The sequence below is a fragment of the Ammospiza nelsoni genome, chromosome 8 (genome assembly GCF_027579445.1).
Source record: "Ammospiza nelsoni isolate bAmmNel1 chromosome 8, bAmmNel1.pri, whole genome shotgun sequence".
Taxonomy (NCBI): domain Eukaryota; kingdom Metazoa; phylum Chordata; class Aves; order Passeriformes; family Passerellidae; genus Ammospiza; species Ammospiza nelsoni.
Window position 1 is genome coordinate 20,604,656 of NC_080640.1, and position 25,907 is coordinate 20,630,562.

General features: G+C 42.4%; 1 protein-coding gene across 6 annotated transcripts in view; it reads right to left on the reverse strand.

Annotated features, from left to right (window-relative positions):
• Nucleotides 1-25,519, reverse strand: part of NDST2 (N-deacetylase and N-sulfotransferase 2) — a 130,493-nt gene extending 104,974 nt beyond the window's left edge. Inside the window, exons 1-3 of one of the 6 annotated variants that reach the window (XM_059476687.1) lie at nt 25,393-25,519; nt 24,448-24,535; nt 24,219-24,349 (exon numbers count right to left, since the gene is read on the reverse strand). The gene's annotated coding sequence lies outside the window, so the exon portion shown is untranslated. Of the gene's footprint in view, nt 1-21,221; nt 21,396-24,218; nt 24,350-24,447; nt 24,536-25,392 lie in introns of those variants that run through there. The other 5 variants (XM_059476691.1, XM_059476692.1, XM_059476689.1 and 2 more) reach the window with 5 other exon arrangements.
• Nucleotides 25,520-25,907: the final 388 nt, after the last annotated feature.

The following is a 25,907-nucleotide window of genomic DNA, read 5'->3' on the forward strand; positions in this document are numbered from 1 at the left end:
ATCTTAGAAGTTTAGAAAGACTCCAGCCTCCAATAAAGGTGTAAAACCGTACATTTTTCAGTAAGATACAACAATACAAGGACTCCACATGGCTAAATAGAGTATTCTTCAGCACTACCATGTTTGCATTTCTGTGTCTTCCTGTTGTGCATTTCCTACTCTCAGCCTGAATTATCTAATGCAAGTGACCAAAACACACAACCTGATGTCTCTTAAGCCAGTTACAAGACACAGTTATGCCAGGGGTGCTGTTAGAAGGCAGCAGCTGTCTCCCTTCCTTCCCTTTCCCACACATTATCCAGCAGCACATTACCTTTGTCGTGCCACCACTGCCCTGTGGTGAGCCAGGTTACTTTTCTATTTTAAATTTAGTGCATTGTGCATCTGCACAAATACTTGTAATGGTACTCTGCACAGATTATGCAGGGACACGAGAATGGGACTGTGTGAGAACTTAGACCACAGAAAACATCCATCGAATCCTGTACTGAATTCCCACTTGTAAGCATCACCTTAGTGTCAGAAAGTACGCCTGGCATCCTGTAACTGGGAAGTCTGCAAAAACCCAAAGACTTCCCAGAAACAAACAGAAGGAGAAGCCTTAAGACCATGTGAACGAACACTGAAGATTTCTGCATAGTTGAGGGGACAAGATGAATTGAACACAAGGTAGATTTGTTAAGGAGCTGAATTCTTTCAAGGATTAGAAAAACCTTGATGGAGTAAAGGAATACAAAAACACACTGTTTATTGGAACTTTCTCAAAAGATTTGGTAGAGTCCTTCACAAAGGGCTACTCAAGTCAGCGTGCAGGCAAGAAGAACAAAGTACTGTCACAAGCAGGAAACTGGCAAAAAGAAATGAAACAAGAATCACTGATCAGTTTTGAGCATGGAAGAAGGGTATTTGTGGAGTTCTCAAACATCAGCATCTATTTTTTTCAGGTTGTTATTAAATAATTGCAAAAGAAGGCAAAAACAAATAAAATTTCATCTGGACACAACTTTGAGTGAGGTGGGTTAAATACACAGAATAATGTGTATTATTTAAGGAAATTATAACAGAGAGAACTCTTGGGCAGTCTGAAACCATAGCAACAAAGAAAATGAGAAAGATGAGAAAGAAATAAACTCCAGAAAAAGAGGTCTTTAATTATGAGCTATAAACTTCCTGTCGTTACTCAGTAAGAATTTATGTTTTCTGTCAGTGAAAAGAGTCATGTGATCAGCACTGTAAAAAAAAGTAAACAAGATGTTTAGAAGAAAACCCCCATTATATATATTAGCATTCTCTAGCATACACTTTCTAAACGGACACCTTCACCTTTAATGTATTTAAGTCTCCAGCTTGACTGAAGCAATATTTAGCAGAAAGAAAAACTCTCAGGAAAATTCAATGAAAATTATCAGCACAAAGAATATGCCTAAAATTGAAGGGAAACTATATAGAAACCATTTCAGCACCCTTGGCAATCACAGGCAACAGGCTTGGGATCAGTGACACCTAAAGCATTTCCACATTTGCCTGTTATCTCTGCTATTATCTTCCAGGACAGACTATGCCTGGTTTCTAGGCAATCCAGTCTACTGCTTAACTGCTGGCACTGTTGGAAAGCTGTCCCTGAATTCTAATTATACAACTTACACCCTTTACTTCTGGGCAGAGAGAATAGGAGAGAATTTTTTTTTTTCCTCTTTGCAGCATGCTTTAAAATTTTTACATTATTGTAACTCCTCTAGCCTGAATAATTCTGATTGTTCCATTCTCTCCTGGTAGGTCACGTTTCCTTTGCTATTACATTCACCTGAGCTACTTTCAGTTGGCCCTCATCTTTCCTCAAATATGGTGTGCAAAAATATCTGCAGCAGTCCATTGTTCCAGAACACAGTAAAGAGAAAGATCATGTAGGACTGCTGTAGTCTGAGTTCAGACTGGAGCAATCCAGGTCAGTTTCTTCCATTGATCAATTTTCCATAACACAAAAAATAAAGATTCTATCACTTCCTCCAAAACAGTAGATTGGGTACTAAGAACAGGACACCGTATTACACACAGCACTTCCATGACTGGATACAGCATTCTCTTCTTTTTTATTTCTCATCAGTGCATTCTATGCCTCAAAGTAAGCCAGAAAGGAGACTGGCTGTTAAAATAAAACAATAATGACATCAAAGAAACAAAGTAATGAAATGACAGACAGCAATCTTTCTTTAATGTATTTGTGTGTGGATATATGACATCTGAAAGCCATCACACAATAATTGTGACAACACTTAAAAATGTCACTTACTGTAAAAAACAGGAAACAGAGTTTTGTGACCAAATTGTTGAGAAAACTTTTTATAATTTGTTTCAACTATATTCTCACTTCTATTTACATTACAGCACAGACAAAAAGGCTTCAGCTAAGGCTAGGTTCATTGCATATTGTGTATCTACCCAAACACAGAGCTGCCCTTTTTACAAGGGCATGCAGTAATAGGACTTGTAGGAATGGCTTTAAACTAACTAAAAGAGGGCAGGTTTTGTTTGGGAAGAAATTCTTTACTAAGAGGGTGGTGGGGCATAGCAATAAATCATCCAGACAAGCTGCAGATGCCCCATCCTGGAAGTGTTCAAGCCAGGTTGGATGGGCTTTGAGCAACCTGGGCTAGTGGAAAGGTGTCACTGGTCATGGCAGGAGTACTAGTAACTAGATAAGGTCTTTTCCAACCAAAACCACTAGGATTCTAACAGTATCTGTACATGTAATCAGATTTCTGTATGCCTAACAAAACACAGATGCTGTTCCACATCCTTTCCACAAGAAATGGATACAGCACACAAGCAGAAGTATTATCCAAATTTTACACAAACAGAAGTGAAACAGCAATGAGTGAACTACCAAAGATCACATGAAAAGCAGAGCAAGAGGCCTAGATTTAATTTTCTAATCACAGTTACAAGCTCATTAACCACAAAACAATGCTCCTCTCCCCTTCCTTATCACCAAATAACACACACGTGTAACGCCTGCACCAACACTCATTCACAGAAACAGTGGTGCTTGAACACCATGCAACAATTCTCCAAAAGAAAGCAGGAAATATTTTCTTTCTTCACCATCCTGCATTTAGGAAGCCAATATCACTATTTTCATTCTTCCTTCTTCTCCTAAGTTCATGCCAGTTCATACCAAAGGCCTGCACAACAGGGTTTAAGCAAACAGCTCATCCCACAACTGAAGGAAACAAGGAACTCTGTCACTGCAGTTCACCTCCAGCAGCTGGTTGTTAAATCAGGAGAACTAAAAAATTGCTTTAGTTTCTTCACTCTTAAAACTACAGTATGATGGAGTGCTACACTACAACAGCTGAAAATAGAAAAATCACGCCTTAAGTTAGAGTGCAGACTTTAAGAAATAAAGGAGTCACTGAAAAAAAAGCAAGCTAGCCACAGACATTTTCAACTACACCTGAAAAAAAGCATGCAAAACCAGCTAAGAGTGTATCAGAAGTGAGTATGTGTTTTTATTAAGAAAATCAGAAATGCTGCAGGAAATGATGGAAAAGCAAAGAGCTAAACCAGAAGCTAGGTTAGAAAGGGACATCTCCCCAGAGCCTTAACAAATTCATCACAAGACCCTAGGGAGATGTTAAAAAACAAGGCTTTTGTAGCATTTTTAATACTCCTTCATGTGATACAGTGCATATATTTACCAAGAAGAGTAATGCAGTATGCAGAAACTAAAAATACAATTGCATACTGAAAAAAGTTCAGGAGACAAAACAGCATTTGATCAGATACACAAAGGTAACCACAGAAGGGTACAAATGATGTGAGAAAAACTGATAAGGGTAAATTTCAAAGAACAGGGAAGAAACCACAGAGAAAGAGTTGGCAGAAAACATCACACAGGTTACACTTGCAGCTTAGTGAAAAGCCTAATGCAGCATTGGAGCAAAGCACAATCTGCAACAAGCAAGCAAAAGAGTCAAGTACCAGTATGCATGGTGGGCACACAGGAAAAACATATAACTGGGTACTTCTGTGACCTATTTTGTTCACTTCATATTAATGGTATCTTTCTAATCACTTTATGTTTGTATCCAGGCAACAGGACCAACCATGCATGTAAGAGATCATGATACTATTAATATATCTGTAAGCTGGGGCAGATGACAAATTTTTACAGAGGCAGGGAAGAATTCCAGGCCTCATTTCCCCACCAATTGGAAAAAACCTGCCCCCAAATCCAAAAACCATCCTACTCACCCCCCAGATCATACACTCTGCTGCAATATAGCAGCAAACTACTCCCATCACTTGAATTATCATGCAATGAGCACCAGTTCCACTTCCATTATGAGATATAATTACTTGCAGAGGATGGAATAGTATTAGTAAAAGTTAGTAAGAAATAGGTAATTGAGACAATTCATGAACTCAACCTGCTCTCCAGCACATCTGCAGAATCCTGAGGAAAAGGAGGAGGACCATGGCCAGATGAACTTTGTTACTGCCATGAACCTGATCTGCTGTCCAGCCTTCTCACCTTAAGGTGAAATATTACAGTTCTTGTCCTCATCCTGTATCTCTTACAGAGCTTTCAAACTTGCAACATCAGAATGATTTACAGAAGACTCCTCCCAGTAAACATAGGTAATGTGTGTGAACAGTTGAAGGCAATGGGATTTTCCTGCTCATGGCAGAAAGAGTAACACACCGACCTCTGCTAAATACAGTATCCATCCCCTCTCTCCAAAAGAAATGCCTGTATGCTATTAATACCACAAGATGAAACTCAGCTGTATAAATAAAACCCCTCATTTCAGCTAAGTCTTCGTCATCTCTCTGGCATCCACCACTGTCTCTTCACAACAAAACTCTCAGGAGGACTTACAGTGCAGGGAGTTTTTTTTCTGAACAGGAATGCAAGCCTAGTTTTATTATCTCCTCTTGGCAACTTAACATTTATGAACAATTAGGTTGGAATTCAGGAAAAAAACACATCAAAGCCCAAAGTTCTGTAGGAAGTACTCGAGTATTTGCAAATCAGCATGGTTTAAAATGGAAACACACTGTCTGGAAGTCAAGGGGACCCTGCACGCTCTTTCAAGAGACTCTGACATGCTGGATGACCTCAAGTACATCACTTATCTTTCCCACATTAAAAAATATCTCCTCAAATGACCTTGCTAGGTAGCTCACTTTGAGAATTAAAAAATAAATACACTGTAAATCCTCCTATTATTAATACTGCTGTTACTGTGGGGGCTGGAACTGTCGTCAGTGAGCAGGCAGGACATAATTTAATTTTCTTTAAATATTTATTATGTGACAGCATAGCCATCTGTTTAACATTCACTATATTTAGTTTCTGTCTTAAAAAACAGAAGGAAAGAAAATACCAGATTTTGACTTTCACTTCCACATATCCTTTCCAGCCACATATGCACTAATACATGGCCAGTATCCTTTCAATTGTAGTATCCAAAAAATTGCAGGAAAGCAAAAAGAATTTCAAGCTTGGATGAAAACAATTCCAACTACAAATTTATTCTCCAAGATAAAAAAAAAGAATCTCTAGTTTTAGCAGTGTATATTTTGACTTCAGCATTGAGAAGGCAAAACAGGATATGAAGGAAAACAGTGGGACAAGAGGACATAGATGGCAATAAAGCACTGTGCAGAATATGCTACAAGAGGAGAGACATAAAATATCACATACCTATACAAAATAGTAATTTCTCAATAGCATTAGTTTCTCTTCAGTGAATTATAATAAAAAACATCATTCTTAAGTAACAGCTGTTACACAAAGGTGCCTTTGGCATCAAAATGTATTCTGTTTGGACCCTTCTATGAAAAGCCTTCTCTTTTCCTTGTTTGCACTGTGTACTTCCAGCAGTCTGCACACAAAAATCTTCTAACATATCAAACCACTGGGACTTTGAAGTAATACAAGTCAAGGAGGTAGAAAAGAATCTAAATTAATCAACACACATTGAATGAATTTTTAAGTAAGGAAAACTAAAAACTAGAAAACATCAGTTAAAATGCACTCATCCCATTTTATGCTTTCCCACTGCCGTATCTACTATTCCAAGGCTGAGACCATGAACCCCTCCCAGCACACCTCAGCTCCTGGCATCAGCACACCTTACCAAGCCACTCCTGGTCCACCACTGCAATTCCAATATACAGAGCTCAGCCCTTACTGGGAGTATGCCCTAATTTTCTAGGGCTATTTATAAACTGTGATAGCACATCAGGTTAGTCAGGCCTGTCTGAGAGGCCAGTATCTGACATCACAACAAATTGGTACAGAGCTCAGGCCAAGAAACTCCAGCATAAAGGTGAAAAAGCATAAGCCAGACACACAAATGCAAAAAGATGCCCAAAAATTTGATGCTTGTATTGTTTTAAACAGCTTATTTTCAGATCTTCTATTGCTGACAATAGAAGCAACATATTCCTGTTTTTATACACTCAGAAGATAACTTGCTAAAATGGTGGTACACTGGTGTCATTAATTTACTGGCACTTGATGACTGAATGGATAACAAACAACTCCCATATACAGTACCAGTAATTTGACCTTCAACTACTGACCTTCTGTTCATAAACTGTAGTTTCCAGATATATGAAGCAAATTATTTTTTTCTTAACTGTGTGTAATAAACCAGTAAACATCTGAACATTACCTTTTTACCCAAAAAAAACCAAAACAAAGAGAAGCCTAATCATTTAGGAGTGGTAGCAACTGCTTTGGAAATACTTTTGTGTTGGAGCCCAGCACAGAAGCCCACTTTCAAGTCACACTCCTGTGGAGCAAGGGTTGAGCACTGGCACAGGCCTTTAACCTCTCCTCAGTTTCGCAACAAGGACAAAGGTTTAGGGCAAACACAACAGCACACAGACTTTGGTCTAAAATGAGCTAACTCTGGGCTTGGTTTAAATTGAACATGCTGGGAGAAGTTGTTGAAGATCTGCCATTGCCTGATCCATCCAAATAACAACCAGTCATAGTTGTATTCTATGTTGTAGTTCTTGAGCATATCACAAAAAAGGGGGAAAACTGCCCCCCTGCCCAAACTGCATTTTTCCTCCATCCTGTCAAAACTCAGTGTTTATTTTTAGTGTTAATCTGTAATGCAGAATACATTTCTACCAAATATTTTATCACCAGTGTAATAATCTGAATTTAATGCCTTGTTTTTAATGGGATATTTGTAACTGCTTTCTGACTGACAAGAATCATAGCTACTGAAAACACCTGAAAAATACAGGACATAAGAAACTCATTCTGAATTTGGCCTACAACTCGTTCACTTCAGTTCCTACAACCTGTACTGTCCAGCTCCAGGTATTTCAAAGACTAGCAGAAGAAAGCCTTAAAGACAAATTTGCAAAATAGGAATAAGGAAAAGTAGTCCTTCTTATTATTGTTTATACTTATGGATATCTTGAGCTCAAGGAAGCTGTCTAGAAGACCTTAAAAAGTGTTTTAATTTGCAGGATTTGTCCATATAACTGACACATAAATATCAGATTACTTTTGACCCTACACATTTTTAACCTCAATGATGTACTGTAGCAATACATTCCACACATTAATTTGTGTACTGAGTGGAATATATTTCCTTTGGCCAGAAATGAATTTGTTATTTCCCAGTAAAACTGACAATTTCCTTTTCTGATGACAGCAAGGTATCTCTAACTAAGCCACTACTTCAAACAAAAAATCATCAATATCCCTTTTACAAGATCTTTTTTACAAAGAAACAATTTCAAAAATAGAAATGACTCTGCAATCACAGTAATTCATAAAGATGCTGCAATCAGTAGGAAAGATACTGACAATGCAGGCACTGCACATTCTCTGCCTGTGTTTCTAAACAGCAGGATTACCCTTTACATGCCCCTGCATTAAGGCTTGAAGGGCAGAGCTTAGAGCACCTTCCTCACAGCTCAACACCCAGGCCTAGGAACAACAGGACCAGCAATACCATTATCACAAGGAATGATGATAAATACAAAGCTTTCTGAGCATGGCAGCACAGCTGTGGTATACCAGAAAGATTCATGCCTCCCTTGGTGGTTGGAACAGCTGGATGAATTAGCTATTCACTGGAGTGCTGCTCTTTTGAACTTGCCTTTATATATGATTCCTACCTGCAGAATGTCAAGCTTGAAGCAGCTGGTGTCCTCATGATGCTGTTTTATAAAAATCTGAGGTAGCACATACAAAAATCCACAACAACAACAGCAACATACAAAAAAGCCCAACAACACATAAAAATTCAGATTACTCAACTAAGTGACAGAAAGAAAGAAATACAACGAGCAACCCACTTGAGATTCCAATGTAGTAATTTGATCTCTTCATCCACCATAAACTATTAGGACAGCTAAATAAAGCATTTTCTTATACTTTTCACTGTCATTAACTGGATCTCCTGTCCTGATCTGGCCAGAACTACTTAGAGCAGCAAAACCAAACCTCATCAGTGTGCTGGCTGGCTTCCTCTCCATCACCTGAAAACCTGAACAGGAGTCATGTGACCCTCTCTCCCATTAAAAAGCCTCACATAGCCATTAATTCATCGCTTGCAATTAATGGTGTCCCTGAAATAGATTAAATATCTTGCTATCCATCTCCAAAGGTACTTTTACTTGATTTCAGCTTTTCTTGTATTGACAATTCGAAAACATGGATGGATATCTAAGTACTGCTAAAGAGATCTAGTATTAGCTCCCTGATGTTAGCCATCAGGGTTCTACTTGGGTCAAATAATCTCTTCATTTATTAGAAGAACAATTCCAGATGATTCAACAGTTTTCAAAATATTAAAGGATGTCTCTGATAGGCCTAATGATGAGATCACTCATACTGTTTGATTCCAAAAGGTCAATTAATACCAGAAGACAGAAAACAACCCTCAATCTGTAGCATGCTTTCTTCCTTATGGTAATTACAATAAAGCATATATAGATGGTAGAATGAAATGAACACATTTTGAAAAAATTAATTTTTCCACTGTATTTTTATGATTCATGCAAGTTAGAACTTGTTTCATTTAAGAGGGACATAACGTTGCTCAAACAAAATAAATTCTGATATGTTCTATCTTATGTTTGTCCTCACCACCTTCTGAATGTGGTAGTGTACATCCATACACGTCTCTATGTGTGTCCCTCCTCCTGTTTACATTTTCCACCCTAAAGCAAAATCCCGAATTACAAACTCCACTACACAAGCATCCCACTGGTATCACACAGGCTGAGCAACCATCTGTTAAGCCACAGGGGTATCCTGAGCTAACTAGAAGTTATAGAACTATAGGTGGTTGTTCTCAGGGTAGAAGCACTTCAGAACTGAAGCAGCACTGCCAAGAGGTTTTTGGTATTCTCTGACAGCCATGTCTTCAGATTCAGAGACCTACATTCCACCCAGGGCACAGGAAGATGCTGCAAAGCTTTGTGTCTACTCCTGCTATCTGCATCTTAGTACTACATCTTCCTTTCTCTCCAAAATCCATTCTTTCCATCTAACCTTCTCACATTCCTCATGCCACACTTGCCTGTCCTCTCTGGTCATCTGTCAATTCCCGGTCTAACATTTCTCTTTTGGCAACTGAACTTGCCCGAGATAAAGCTTCTTTTTAGAAGCCCCACCATGCAAAGCACTGCCCATGCAAAGGCACACAACAAACAGCTCTTCTACCCAGAAATAAACCCCTTTAGAAAATGTAGCTTTTTACTGAAACTGACCTTTGGGTGTTCTTCTGACAGCGGATATCTTTCTCCAAAGCAACACAGCAGAATGGCCAATATCTGTAAACTACCTTAGATCTCACAGTAACAGAAGAAAAACATCACAGTCGACTGTTTAAAGAGTGCAATGGGGAAGCACTCTTACAGAAACTGCCACGTCAGGTATCACAGCTGGGTGGCAACTGCTTTGTAATCCCTGGCACAGGGCCCTCCAGCCCCAGAACCGTGCAGAAAAACAGCAGCTGGCACACAAAGATCAGAAATGTCAATATTGATTAAAATTACATTCCAATGTCAAAATTTTAAAGCCATATGAAATTTTTGGACTGCCGGACCTTGGGGGAAAAGAAGCAAAGCTGGTTTTCCAAAAAGGTTTCTGATCTCCTGGAAAGTACAAATTGGTAATGCTGTGAAAGCCAACATCACAGCAAGAATGAAGTCTGCCTACTGCAGGTGCTCTCAACCTCACCACACACAGCCCCCCCTTTTCTTACAAACCATCTGAGTGCAAATGCTCAGGAAGAACAGGACTTCACTCGAATTCTTAACAGGGTGACACACTTCACTGGAGTTAGAAGTAGATGAATATGGCAGAGATAATCTTATGACTGCCTGGCTCTTGGAAGGGCCAGGGGGCTCTGATGAATGCATTTATTGCTGTAATCTTGAGCCAAATGCCTAAGGGTGACTGCTACATCAAATCCTCTAAAGCCTGAGAAAACAGATAATCCATTGTTTAAAGATTTTAACTAAAAAAGACCAAGGTTGCAAAGCCTCAGGCAGAAAGAACAATGAAACACTAGACAGGAGAACACTTTGCATTAGTTTGCTGCCCACATACTGCTGTGCTTTGCACATTATACAAGAAATAGCAGCAACTGGACCTTTATATTAAGAAAGAGCTTTTACTGAAGAAGGAAAAGTAAGGGGATTCCTCTGCCCAGTCTTACAGCTACCTGCTCCCAGATGCACTATACACAAAGGTTTTAAACCCTAGCAGTGATTAGTTATGCCAAATACGAGCCACGTTATACAGGCACAGAATTTTTACAGCACTTGGCACTGCCAATGAATAAAAGACCTCAAGCTGAATATTTAATATTGTACCACTCAAAAAAGTCAGTAGTCATGTACAACCTCTGCAGCTAGTACATTTAAAGCATGACTATGCTGGGTTAGCAGTGTAATGGGAATGCTGACCTCATGCAAGAAGCTTACCAAGCCAAAAAAATGCATTGTATGACTTGCTCCCCAAGAGAGAGACAATATATCTGAGCAACTGTAACAGGGGAAAAAGTATTGCACTCACTGCTCTCAAGGACTGCTTCCTAGAATTTGTCATTTCCAAACCCAATAATAATTAACCAACATTTCTAAGAATTTTTGTGTGACACTTTCTCATCACAGTTTAAGATGATCTTGGGTGACAGTGATAGGACAAAGAATGCTCTGCACCAGTATTACCAACTCAAAGTTAGATTCAGATCAGTATTAGTCAAAGCTCATTCCTCTTTTTTTCCCGTATTCCACACTGATTTCTGCAGTCTCAGTGAAGCCAACCTTCCAAGCAGAAAAGAGGGATAAGAAGTCTCCTCACATTCACAGGATGAATTTCCCCGCAGTAGCAAGCTTGTGCCCATACCTTTACATGAAAAAACCCTGCCAATCCACATTTCTTCCTGCATTTCCTTTCTTTTCCTTCAAGACAGATGGAATCAAGCTAGGTAAGATTTTCTAAAAAGTATTACCTAAGGATAATTAATTTTATGAAATTGAAATTTTAAGACGAGTGTTATATCCTGATGTCTGTGCATAAAAGGTTTCAATACTTCATTTGGCTGAGAGCTCCCTCACGTTATTCTGGCTACCATGAAAGTCCTGGCATTTGTGCTCACAGGCATTGCAACCACTTCCCCAGCTCTGTCAGCAGTTTCACAGCTCCACTGGAAGACACCCGCGGTTAAAGGTCATGACTGCAAATGAGGATGGAACTCCACAGAGCCCCAGGAAAAGTTTGAGTGTCCCAGCAGAGAGCAGCTAGCAGAGACTGTGTAACACCAGAGCCAAAGAGTTGTGAACACAGAACAAAACGAGCAGCACGCTCAACACTCACTCTCAAGCTCAGTGTTGCCCATCCCATCCCAGAAGATCAAACATGAGGTTTCTAAATCACTAACTCATGAAAATCAAATCACATCTGTATCCCCACCAAATGCTCTCTCCAGATAAAGCCTAATGACAGGGAAAATCAGAATCTTGCATTTGTGGTTTACGCCCTAGAGCTGTATGAAGACATGTTTGACTGTATTTTTATTCTTTCTTCATTTTTAGAAGTACTCAGTATACTTTAAGACCAAAGAGTTTACAGACATACCCTTCAAGAAAAGTCTGGCTTCCATGCAGACACTGGATCAGTTTCCACTGCCCTGTCTCCCAGCACTGCCTGGAGCTGATCTTCACCCTTGCACAGGATGCATTTCAGGAAGATACAATTTCAGGAAGGGGAAGGGGCCTGAGCACTCCCAACAATTTCAGTCCTCAAAGATCTGTCCAGAACAGTGTCATGGGACAAACTGTCTGTGCAAGGGTGCTAGAAAAAACTGTGGAGGAAAACACAGAAACACTGCTATTGTTTTGCTTGGTTTTTTCTTTGTTTGTTTTTGGTTGGGTTTTTTTTTCCCCAACAAAATATGGAAAAAACCAAGCCCAAGATTAATTCCATAGAAACATAACTAGTTTTCTGACATAACATGTCATGTTGTTCTGGTAAATTGCACAGGACCATAAAGATAATACAGCACTGCTCATCAGAGAGGCTGGGAAGTCTTGGAGTAGATGCAAAAAAAAAAAAAAAAAAAAAAGTGCAGAACATGTGAACTCAGTGCTCGTCTGCACCTTGGCCAAAAAGACTACTTTGCTCTTCCTCAGGACCCATTTTCATCAGAAACTACTATTGCTATTACTTCTTCAATCTTACCCCTTACAAGAAATCAGTGATATAAAAATTAATCCAGTGTCCAATTAGAGGTGGAGAAGAACAGGCAGCAATGAAGGACTGCAGCATGCAGCTTGGCTCTTATCCTGCTGTTTGGTACAGAGTTTCCCATGACCACTGTTAATTAAGGCTAACCTAGATTTAAAAACTTTGCAGGACTGATGCAGAGAGAAGAAGCACAAGACTGCTCTTCAGCTTACACCATGTGAAACTGTACTGAAGTGACCATCTGGCATGTCTTTAGGTGGTCACTCCTCTCCCCTAAAGACAGCTGCCCTGGCATGCCATCAGTTCATCTTATCCTCAAGGTACTCTGTGCTGTGCCCCTGCAAGAGCATTTGAGCCTGACTGGGTTTCTTACAGCAACATTTCCCTTCTGGAGAATGATATCATAGCAAAAAAGGAGGTTTGTTTTGTTCTGTTACTTTAATTTCCACATGAATTTCCTGATCCTCCTTGCCGAGTTCTTGCACCAATACAGAGAAGCACCACTACAGGATTGGACTGCTTTCCTCAGCAGCAGTATCAGTTTAAATGCAACCAAGAGGAGTGTGTTCAAAGGGCATCCTCACCCTGTTTTCATTCAGCAACAGGAAAATGCTAAGACTAACACAGAAATAATTATACCATAGCTCTACTGCATGCAAGAGTGAACAACCCCAGAGAAACCTTACATTCAGCACCAACTGCAATTATGACAATCCCTGAACACCAGTTTGCTCTTAACCTGCCCACATACACAGTGCAAGACCAAAAAGAACTTTCAAGCTCTGCCTGCCACCACAGGCACTGCAGCATCGCGTGTGGTTAGTGAGGAATTTGTATTTATAAGTAATGCTGGGAAAGGCAAACATCAATATTTTGTTTGAGGCAAAGCAAGTTTTCCTACAGAAAGCTTTGTGTTTATATGTTTATGTGGACTTGGGCCATGGAAACACACCCTGTTCCACGCACAGTTCCAGGATACTAAATCTAGATGTGAGCACATGATAACAGCAGCTTTCATGGTAGCCTTGACTCAGGAAAGTAGGCTCATTCACATCCAACAACAGGATCAGGAAAAGGACCAGATCAGAAAAAGGAACATAAAGGAAGGATATGGATAGAAGTCTCCAGACAAAACTAAATCAGGAGACAGTGACAGATCTCTGCTTATGAGGAAGATGATTATGACTCAGCCAAAAGTAAGGCACATTCATTTTGAGCTTCTGAATCCAGAGCATCTAATTAAAAATAAAAATAATGAAATTACAAGTAACAAATTAAACACATTATTTGTAACCAAAATGGGGGACAAGGGAAAACTGAATGTTTCAGAGCTGTTCTGAACAATAGATCAGACATGGAGACCAACAATTTATGCCAGTCTTCAGTGCTGAAATGAGTCTGCCTCCTCACAACTGCTGGACTGGGCCAGGATCCCACCTTATCCCACTGAAAAAGCAAGTTTAACACTACAATAGTTCACATAGTTCTCCTGAAAGTGGATTCACACAGCTGGTGAAACAGGGAGCTGCAGCAGCCCTCACACACAGACACTCTGTGTTGAACAATGCAATGTCTACACTAGTTTCTGTCTGCTCTTTTTAATACCTCTACAGCCCTCAATAAATGGAGGACAAGCAGTTCTCCAGCAGTTAGGTGATGATGATTTCAGTTCTGTAGCTCCACTGCTGAGACAAAGGACACCACTTCAAAGACATCTCTCTACTTGAAACTGACCTACACACAGGTGATGTCCAGAAAAGAAACACAAACAAAACATGGGTGATGATAGATGCAAGATGATGGTATTTTAAGGGGTTAGACAAAACACCAAAATTTTCTCCACTGAAATTTCTGCCTTTTAATAAACTGCACAAGAGTTCCCAGTCTTGCTGTGCTCCTTGTTCATCTTGGGCCATTAAATATTAAGAGGTATTCAACTTGCTGTGAAATTACATTATTCATCTCAGTCTTGTTATGTGCCACTGTGCTGGGCCACTCCAAACCTGACCTCACCATTTGGTCAAGGTTAAGCTTCCAGCAGTGCAAAACCCAGATTGTGCAGCACAGAAACTGCTCTCTTGACAGAAAAAAGTCACTGGGCTGTACCTGACATTTTGACATTCTCCTCACTTAGAGTCAACTACAATCTCTGCAGCTAGATTTTGAATCAAAGACCCATCCATGATTTGGTCTGATTTCTCAGGGACAGGATGGCTGTCCAGGACCACAGTAAGGTCCTGGTTACCACTTACAATGGAATCCTGGCTGTTGAACAACTTCATCTCAGAGGCATGGGCAAAGACAATCGACAGCAGCAGAACAAGCCCTAACAGTCAGCACTTGCAAAAGCTTTCAGAATAAAGTGTGAGTGTCACAGAATCCCCATGTAAGCATTAGCTTAAAAAGATAAACGTACAGAAAAAACATTCTAAATATGGAAAAGGTAGTTAGGATCAGAAGAGGCAAATTTACATAATTAATACTGACAATATTAAAAATGCTGCACTAAAAAGCAGTCCAGGACAACAAGCAAGTTAGTTGTCACTCTGGAAGGTGTTCAACTCAGCTTCTGCTCAGATACTTATCCTGCTGACATCTGGAGTGACACTCTCAGTTTTTAATATATTCAGTGGAAAAGCAAAAAAGAACTTCCAGCAAGTGATTCACCCCAATAAATGTGGACATCTACTTTAGGGTAGATTTGGAAATGAACAGTGCCCAAACATACCCTTAACATAAAGGGAACTTACAGTGCCCAGCTCAGTTGTGGACACTTGAGCTGTATTTACATATTATATTTCCACATGTAATCAGATGAGTCCAACTCTCATCATCCAAGAGAAGCTAGATCTGACTGTTTTAAAAGCCCATTGTGATACAAAATTTTCCATTTACTCTAAAGCACCAGTAAAGGCTGAAGGGCACAAGCAAAGTCATTCAGTAAGAGGTTCTTAAAACAAAAATAGACATTTGTAAATGTTCTGTGGTTCTTCTAACCTTTCTGAAGTAAATCTCAAGTTTCTCTGCTCTTCAAAATTGAACTCTACTACTCACAACGTAGAACAGCTAAGGCCTATCATTCCACTGTTTCCTTTGAGGAATTAATACCAAAGTGATTGAAAATGTGAGAGTTAAGATCTGTTGAAGAGCTCTAAAAACCCACGTGCAAGCTCTGATTTTACTTCAGAAGTACTGCCAAGCAAATTAGCATTAATTAGAGACAAGCTTAAAGACCAATAAAATATTAGGCTAATGGAATCATCTGGAACCGTAAAACTAAATACGATCAAAGGAAAACAAGTTTCTCCATCAGCTAATCTAATGGTCCTGACACAACACAAACCACTCAGGAGTGTAATATTCTTGGAGAGCTCCTGACACAGGACTGAAGGATGTAGGAGACTGGAGAAACAAAGGGAGGAGTAAGGACAGGGTTGTATGCTTTCAAAGAGACTGACCAGATGGCAGACCAGGACTGCAAAAAGCGATTAAGTAGGGATAAAATTGTCATTTTGCTGTCCCTCTTTACTCCTTCCCTCTTCCATCAGTTATGCCAACCCAGCTCCCAATCCAACAACTGAATATAGAGAAAAAACACACATCAATAAATAAAATCAGCAGTCACCCCTGGCTCTGGAGAGGGCTATGGCTTGCTGGTGTACCATCTAACACATGCAGCTTTATAACCGGCTCTCTCCCTGACCATGGAAACCCTCCCTGAGGAGGCATCCTCCTCTTTGAGGCTGTACTGGATGGGGAGGTAAGAGAGGAGGGGACAGACTCTGCTGTCTCTGGCTTTCCTGAGAATGCCCTGGACAATCTTTTCTACTAATGGAGATATTTCTAAAGGGGAAAAAAAAAGAATTCAGAATAATGCACTGCAGTGTTGAGAGAAAACTGATCAGTACTAGTGCAGTACAACTGTATCCCACAGCCCCTCACTTCCATTCCACACTTAAATGTGACAAATTGCTGTACATGTTAAGTGCAGAGTGAGACACCCAAAGCACAGGGATTACCGGCACTAGGACCAGCACAAGCCCTGTACACTGAGCAAAGGACAAAATCTATCTCTCCCTCTTCTACCTCCTGTGATTTTGGAGAAAAAAATATGAACGTTGGTCTCTAACTGCTGTTACTTTTAATGCATAACTTCATAATTTGTATTTAATGACAAATATAAAGTTCACTTAACAGAAAGAAGAGGGCACTATCACAGACTAAGTTAAGGTGGTAACATTTCAGCCTGAGAAGAGCTGCAAGCACTGTTGATACTCCACATCTGCAACCCCAGCAGGAAGAATGGCTGTGGTCACACACAGCTACAAACACATTTGGAAGAGTCAGGTATTTCCAAACACCTTCTTGGTGTTGCTACTACATAAGCAAGTGCTGCATGAAGCTGTCCTTTTTCTTTTTTTTATTTTCCTTGACAAATTCAAAAACAGGCTGAGTCTAGAGAGAGAGAGCATGCTCCCATCCCTTCTCCTTGTTTGAAGAGTTTGGGCAGCTTTAGAAAACAAGCAAATAGCAAATCCCACTTCTGTGAAAACAGACCTTGTTATACTGCCCAGCATAAGCCACAAATATTTTGAGAAGATCCAAACTGCACTTACAATCTTACCAAATCCCTCACATTCACTGATAAATCAGTTAGCTTACTAAAAAATATTAGAGCAGGCAAGAATGTGATGGAGGGTATCTTCCTCCATCAGAAGATTAATTCATCACTCATGTCTAGAGAGTTCTACTGCATTTTTTAACAGAGCACATATGGATTGAGTCTAGTGATCTATATAATTTCCTTTCAGGATAAGGGTCTATATTGAAAAACAGTCCCCAAACAGCAACTGTCAGAGGACAAAGACCTTCAAAAATCATTATGCAGGAAGAACAGGTAGGGCTCTGATCTGTCCACTCCACTAAATCTTTCAGTGGTGATTTAAGCTATAACTGTGCTCCACAGCTCTACTGGAGATTCCTGCTTCCAGAGCAGGATCAGCAAAGCAAAAAGTCTGTCTGCACCTTCACTGATGCACAACGCAGTCTGCCATCTCCAGCAGCTGAAGCAGAGGCACATGGTCCCTTCAGATTTTACTGTAGTGGGGAAATTGCCAGTGTAAAAGCAGAGGGTAGAGCTCAAAAAAGAAAAAAGCCAGACTTTGAGCCTTTCAGAGCTGATGCCAGAAGAGGCAGCGATCAGGCAGGAGCTGCACAGCGCAGGGTGCCTGCAGACTGCGCTGCTACAGGCCAGAGGTGAAGTGCTCAGCACAGGCATAATGAAATACACAGCTTCACCTCTGCGCATTATGTTCAATTAACCAAAGCAACGGTGCTCAGCAAAGTCACAGGGGATTTTCTAAAGACAGCTAATGTTGCTTTGGCCCATCTAAAAATGCACTTCCAGTACCTGCCTTTCACCATCCCTGCACTGCTCAAAGCCTGTCATCAGAAAACAGCAGCAACTTGGATGTGTTTGCCTCGAAACAAAGTGATTGGAAAGACAGCTAGAAAGAAAAAAATTGAACTCAAAGACCCCTGCATCAGCAAGGCAAGAATAAAACTAGAGAAGCAGAGAGAGCAAGCAGGAGTATTCATTCCAATTATCTCCAGAATCCAGGACAAACCCTGCTCTCATGCCCAGTGCCACCACCACTGACTGCCTGTGTGCTGCTGCTGCAGCATCGCTGCCTTACACCCACAAACTCCACTGCAGCTGCCTGTTGAGCTGGAAATTTGATACACTGCAAAGGCTGCTGACAGCCAGAGGCTGCTCCCCTGTCTATAAAATATCCTGTAATAAATTACATTACAGATTGGGGAAAAGGATTCAGAAGAGCGAGAATTAAAACACAACCTTATGAGAGCTAAATGAGACCAATTAAAGGAGATTTGCTACGTGTGCTGAGGGATTTTGACCTGAGCTATAATCAGGGATGGATATGCATTCTTTTAAAAGAGGAAAATGAGCAAGAGATCATGTGTAAACAACTCTGCCAATTAAAATGAAATGGATTATCTTATCTGTGCAGCTCTGCTCAGACAATCCCCACATACTGCAGATACACCACAGAGAGATCTGAGACAGTCATTCAGTCCTCTGAAACAAGGCTCAGTGATGGGGAGATAGGATGTGGTTCAGGGCACATCGAAATCTTAGCTGCATTTCATTATTTCCCCTTCCCCCGTTACAACAAAAAAAACACCAAAGACCCCCATGGAATTACAAATGTAAATACAAAAGTAGGCTCAAGCTATTTTTACCAGGCCCCTACATGAATTCTGATGCAGATCAGACTGAAGGTTAGGCACAACAGTGAAAGTTTATCCAAAATCCATGCAGCAGATCCCACCATCACCGCACTGCTAGATGCTGCTGGGAGACCCAGCTTGCCCAGGCACATGCTCACATCCTGATAAACAATTGCTCATATTACGCCATACCTCAAAACACTGACTCTCAATTTTTCTGTATCATAATCTCATTTTGCTGCCAGATTGCCCCTCACTCTCCATTCTGACATCCAGTCTGAGAACCCATACCAAAAGCAAAAGTAATTTTTGCAACTGGAGCAAAAAATTTAATATGGACACATGTACCACTACTCCTGCTCTGTGTCCTTGCTCACAGCTCATTCTGAGCTTTTTTTTGAAAATCCCAGTTCTTCATAGTTCATATATACATGCAAAACCACAGTTTTACAAAGAATGAACAAATACTGAAACAGAGGAAGAGAAGGCCCATTACAAAACCATGCTCAAGAAGCAGCAAGGAAAACACTACCATGTGCTTAGGGGAGAGCAAAAACTAAAAGGGAAGAACAAAGAGAGGAATTTGGGATAAGGAAGAAAAATTTAAGAAGCAGCTACTGAACAAGATAATAACTGTAAGAGATATGTACTTGTTCACAGCTGCTGACGGGAGAAAGTTTTTAGACCATTTTATGCTGGTTGCCAGACTTAAGCACACAGATTTTCCACTGGCTCAAAACTGATCTACTGGAGTCTGGCTGGTTTTGGAACCAACAATCTCAACACATCACAATCACTTTTGTGCAGGGTGAAGAACAAACTAAAATGCTTTTCTTTGTCCATTCTGTCAGCAGATCAGTGATCTCAGTGCCATGAAAACAGCTGCACTGAGAAGCCCAATGAAGAAATACTGCACAAACCCACTGTGGATGGAGCACCCCACGTGTCTTTGTGCAATTCTAGAGGGCTTGGCTTTGGGATCACTGTCCAGGTGCTGAGCCAGCTCACATGGGCAATGTCAGCACGTGTAGGTACCCAGGCCAATGAACTCTTGGTTTGATGCTAAGCTTCTAATTTTTTCTGGCTCTTGGGGTGTTTTTGTACAACACGCCCCCTATACCGCCATCATCCAAAATTTCTCAGCCCAATTACCACAGATAATTGACTGCACATAACCTGAACAATTCATCAGAAGTTTCTAGTTTACCTCTGCCACAAAGGACAAAGTTACATTTCCTAATGAGAAATGCACATACTATTAACAACTCTGAATACTTCCTTGGCAAAATTGGTCACAAAGGATCCCAGTGTGGAGTAGCTTAACTTGTGGCTGAATTCAGAGGTGTGACATTTGCTCACTTCTAATTCAGGCAACACTCTTTACTCACTCTTGCATAAGCAAACAGGGATGTCTCATGCTTTTATGTATCACTTTACCTCTGTCAAAATGTTTTAACAACTAAAATATGATGGGAAATACTACAGGAGCGATTTCTCACGTTCCATTAGCTTTCTCTATGTAATTTTTGTTGTGTCTTTATAATACCACAACTGCGCCCGCGGCTGGCCTGCTCTGAGCGCAGCCCCCCGAGAGCAGCGTGTGCAGCACGGGCAGTGCAGCCACAGCCTCGCCACGGGGACAGAGCATCCCCTGACCCGGTGCACGCCGACTACTCGGGCGCCGGTCCCGCCGTACTCCGCAGCCTCGGCGCCTGCGGCGCGACGCCGCGGGGTAAACAAAGCTGGAGCGAGGCCGGGAGCGCAGCTCCAGCCCAGGACCCCGCTCCCCGCCGGCGGCCGGAGCACGGGGGCTCCGAGGGGCGGCAGCCGCGATGGGGCAGGGGTGCCAATCCCAGCCGCGTGTCGGGGGCCCAGCACCCGACACGACAAAAGCAGCCGTGAAAGGCTGCGAAACCTTCGGCCCCGGGCACGGCCGGCAACGGAGCACAGCGCTGGGGCACGGGTCCCCCGGAGTGGGCTCCCGGCGGGGTCCCCCGGCCGCACAGGTGGCTCCAGGGCGGGGGGCAGCGCCCTCCGCACCGCCCGGCCCGGGCCGGCCCCCCCGCCTCCTCCCACGCTCCGGCCGCCCCTCACAGACCGCCCGCACCCGTGACCATCGCCCCCGGCCGGCACAACTTCCCCCGGCCCCGCTCGCTCAGCCCCACCGCCCTCCGAGCCGGAGCGGGCCGGGCCGCCGCCACCGCGCTGCCCTCCTCCTCCACCTCACCTGCCGCAAGGAGGCCCCGCCGGGCGGGCAGGGCACGGGTCCCGGAGGGAGAGCGGACGGGCGTCCCCCGGCGCCGCGAGCAGCGCTCAGGCCGGTCGCGGCCCGCCGGCTCCGGGGCGCTGCGCGTCCGTCCGGCCGCTGGGGGAGCCGCCGCCGCCGCGCCGCCCGGCCGCCATCTTCCGCGGGGAGGGAGGGACGGAGCGAGGGAGGGGCGCGGGGCCCCGCCCGCCTCAGCGCCGGGCTGCGCTCGGGCCGGGGTCCCGCGGCCCGGCCGCGCCCCGCGCTCCAACACGTGGCCGGGGCTTCCCCGCGGCCGCGGGCACCGGCGGTGCCGCCGTGGCCCCGGGGCTGCCCGGCAGCGCTCCCGGGTGGGATGCCCAGGAAAGCAGCAGGTAGGGATTGCCGCTGCTGTGGCATCGCCGGCAGCAGCCTCCCGAGAAACACAAACACGCACGGTGCAATTTGCTGCGCTAAAGCGGTGGAGGAAATTGTAGTAGGAAGCCAGAATGGGATATGAAGCCACATCACAGAAACATTTATTCTCAGGGGAGGCTGGACGAGTGGACAGCAGTCCGGGAGTGCTATGACACGGTCCTGCTTTTGGATCAGCTCTGGAGAAAGAACCCACCGCGCCGCAGAGAGAGAACATGTGGGACAGGTTAACAGGACTGGGACCTGGAGCAGTCAAAAGCGACAGAAGAAAAGGGAAAGCAAAGGGAAAGCAGGTGCTCAGGGAATAAGGCCTCATGTTGGCAAAGTACTGCTTCCCATCCTGCTGTCAGAGGATTGCTGGCATCTTGTGAATAACTCTCAGAAGACCCTCCAAAAAGCAATGCAATATGTAGATTTGCTGTACAGGAACATGCTCCTCTATTAAAAAGTTTGAAAAGCTCAAAAATCGTGGTTTATGGACACATTTATAGAGGATTTTTAATCTTCAGCTTATCAATTTTCACCTGAAGCACTGATCAGACTTCTGCAAGCCTGTTAAACCCATGTTAGCAGGTGAATCAAGTAACTGAAGAAAAACAGACAAAGCTATGAGCAATCATATCTTAGCATGCTTCAAAAGCCTGTTCTGCCTCTGGCTGACAGCACCCCCACCTCAGCAGAGGTGGATGAGGCAGCTGCTCCCACCACCTGCAGTCCCATCTCACAGGTCTATGCTGCCAAAATACCCAGCAGCACATATTTAACACGTGATTGCATTCTGTTGAGTTAACCCAAACAAGTGCCACAGTGCTCACATCAGATTAATATCATCCCCCGCCTGCAGCCGTCCCAAAGCTAGCGTGGCAGCAACAGGTGATGCCCAGTCTACCACAGACCTTGCACTTTTCAAAACAGCTGATCAAATCTGAGCCAACAGAGGGACTATGCACTATGTGGCAGCTCAGAACTTTGTGTCATGTGCTTGCAGCATTTATCATCCAGTACTACATTCTGTGAAATGGGATTTACCATTTCAAAATACAATTTGATAGTCTGGTTAAAAAAAAAATAAATTTCTTCCTCAGTCTAACCTATCTCAGTTACAGCAAGGGAGGGAAATCAGTGACAGGAGGGTATGTTGTACACTATAGTTTGCTATACAGGCAGAAGAGTATCAGCTTAAAATTCTAGCTAAATGTGCCATGGAAGAAACTACCCCAATTTTTGCCCCATCTCTCCAAACCCCTCCTCAAACCACCGGCACAGAATCCACCTGCTTTCCTTCTCATTTCACCACAAAACAACTCTCCATCCCACTCTCCTCACTGCCTTTCTAGCTACCTCACACGTACTTCCTCTACTCACCTGCAAGACACCTCCAACCCCATCTTGCATCTCCACTCTCTTCCTCACACTCCAAACCACCCTCAGTGCTTGGCTTTATGATTCCCATCTTCCAGCTTATCATATTGCTCTGTGCCTACCTCACTCAGCATGTGCTATCGCTGGTAACATTGCACTTCACTGAAGCAATTTCTCTTTCTTAAGGTCACATAAACCATCTTTGCCTGGATATTCCATTTAATGGCTCAGGCCTGTTTCTTCCCAAAGGGAAAGTTGAAGTAGAAGATTAAATGTCTTGCTGTTTCTGTTGAGGCTCAATATAGTCTTTGTAATAGGGATGGAAGATTTTTACTGATATTATAACAGATTAGAAGGTGTTAAAACTTGCTAACTTACCATATATAAAACAATTTCAGCATTAATACTTTTTGAAATTAACAAGACTGAAATCTGTTTACAATTCTTAAAACCATTTAAGACTATCTATACCAAGTTTAGGCCTTTTTTATACAAGAAAAATATGCTAAATCTAAAGCAATGAATTTCAAATGGCACTTTAAATAGAACATATCCTTTTTTGTATAAGTATTTTTTTTCAGTTTATTTTGAACTAGACATGTAGCAAGAAAGAAACAAACAAACGCTTTCTGGAGCAGGACCAACCAGACGGCAGTGGCACTGCTCTGACTCTGATGTAACCTATAGCACGTTCCAATGTAAACAAGCCTCTGAAGCAGAGCCCTGGTGCCATTTCTGCAGGCTGTCCTCTGTTGGTATGAGCACTACTCTTTCCCACAGAAGCATGAAGGAGAAATAAACCATGATGAGACAGTATTTCATTGCAAGTACTGGCCAAAACCCAAGTCTGCCAACATGCAGTCGTATGATGCATTAGCAAAATGGTTTTCTGTGAATAAATGTCATCCTGCCCATCCATTCATAGATAATTATGGTTAAATTATATAAATTGTAACAAATTAGGTACAGCCACCTTTCCCTCTCCCTCATCCGCTAGTGCTTCAGAGGACCCTCCTATAGCACAAGAAACCTTCAGAATGAGATTTTATTAACTTAATTATATCCATCCTTTCCTTGTAGCCAGTCTGCCTTAAAAACCACAAACATATGCATTTTTGTTTTCTAATACTTGTTAAGTACATAAGAATTGGCTTAAAATTCTTTAGAGCACTACACACCAACCAGTAAATTCCTATTCCTTACCAGCAGGCAAAGAGGTGGTGAGGAGTTCTGGCAGGTGAGGAGTTCTCAGGCATCAAGGATCTCAAGGGAAAAATTCATAATCCTCCACTCAAACTGCTTTAAGTGCCCCCAAAGGATCACCTTTCTCTACCCTTAAATAAATGTATACCAAACCCAAATAAACAAGCATTCCAGGTGCATTAATCTGCAGTCCCAAACCTTTCAAATTCTCAGGCAAAAAAAAAATCACCTGTGATGTGCAGCAGCAAGACCACCTTAGCTTCTCTGCAGCACTGTTCATCAGTCTCTTACAGCAGTTCTACTGAGGTCAGGCTTATCTGCATGGACAAATGGGAAAGCTGAAGCACAGAGCACATACCTGGCTTATCTGCAGTCACCCTGCAAAGCCATAGCAAACCCAAAACCAGATCACAAATCCAGTCATTAGTAAACTGCTCTGTTTGGTTTTCTACGTTATCAATTACCCATAAATAAGAGGTAACAATTTTCATAGTAAAATTGAAAGGATATTGACATTCAGGGTCCAATTCTGCTCATACTCTCCCCACATCTCACAGATACTATAAGCACAGGAGCATTTTGCCAGGCCTCTGTGCCACTAGCCCAGCAAGTGAGAGCAGAGAAATCCTAGTTTAAAAGCAAATCTACCCGGGCATAAATAAAAGCTATCATCAATTACAAGTCTCCCACAGAGTAATCTACCTGTGTATACAATTATGCATGTGCATAAATTGGAAGGGAACTGAAAAAAAACATGTTCAGACACTCATCTTTGGTAGGAAGATAGCAAAACTTGATCTAATAGGATGAACAGATTTTAAACAGCTATAGCAGAGTGGGAAGTAAGGTTCTGGGACTATCCCTGTTTGCTAGCTCAATACTGGAGCTATTACAATACAGGGAAGTATCATTCCTAATCCCTGCTGTCAGCTAAAACATAAGACATAAAAGAGGCCCCATATGTATGCTACACTAAATATTCTTGACCTGTTAGTCTGACTATTTCGCTTTCAGCAAGTGTTTAAATTACTCTTATCCTAGTTAAAAGAGTTCCTAAAAACATGGGATATCACCACTAATTTTATGAGTACCTTCCTAGTGCTTATCGGCTCATATTGCTATATATCTTCAAAGATCATCAAGACAGGATTGCCTGCTTCAGGAGAAATCTTACCTGATGAATGCTCCTGCCTCCTATGTCAGAAATGAGAGCAGAACGTCTCTTTGCTCCCGAAATAGCAGGAGCCATTTCTTCTGGGCACGAGCAGATTGCCTTTAGTCCCAGTAAAACGAACTATAAAACTCTTACCTTCTCCCTTTAAACACTAAGGACGATTTTTTTTTCCTCCTGTTTCATCAGGCAGCAAAAGTAATCATCTCTCTAAGCAGCACCAGCTGACACCTATTTACTGGGTAATTGCTGCAGTTAAAGGGGATTAAGCACAATGAACTGGCTTTCAGCGATAAGGCAAAGCCACCCCCTCCCCTTTGCCACTTCCCAGACACACCTGGGAAGAGCTCAGGGGAACGGAGGCCAGCCAGGCCTGCCAAATGGGGCCCGCACGCTGGCTAGAGCCCCTTTGCTGCAGCCAGTGCCAAAAGGAGATGTGTGCCCCGCAAAATGACAGCAGTGACTGCGATGGATAAGGGATGTGTCCCCGCACCATGACAGCAGTGGCTGCGATGGAT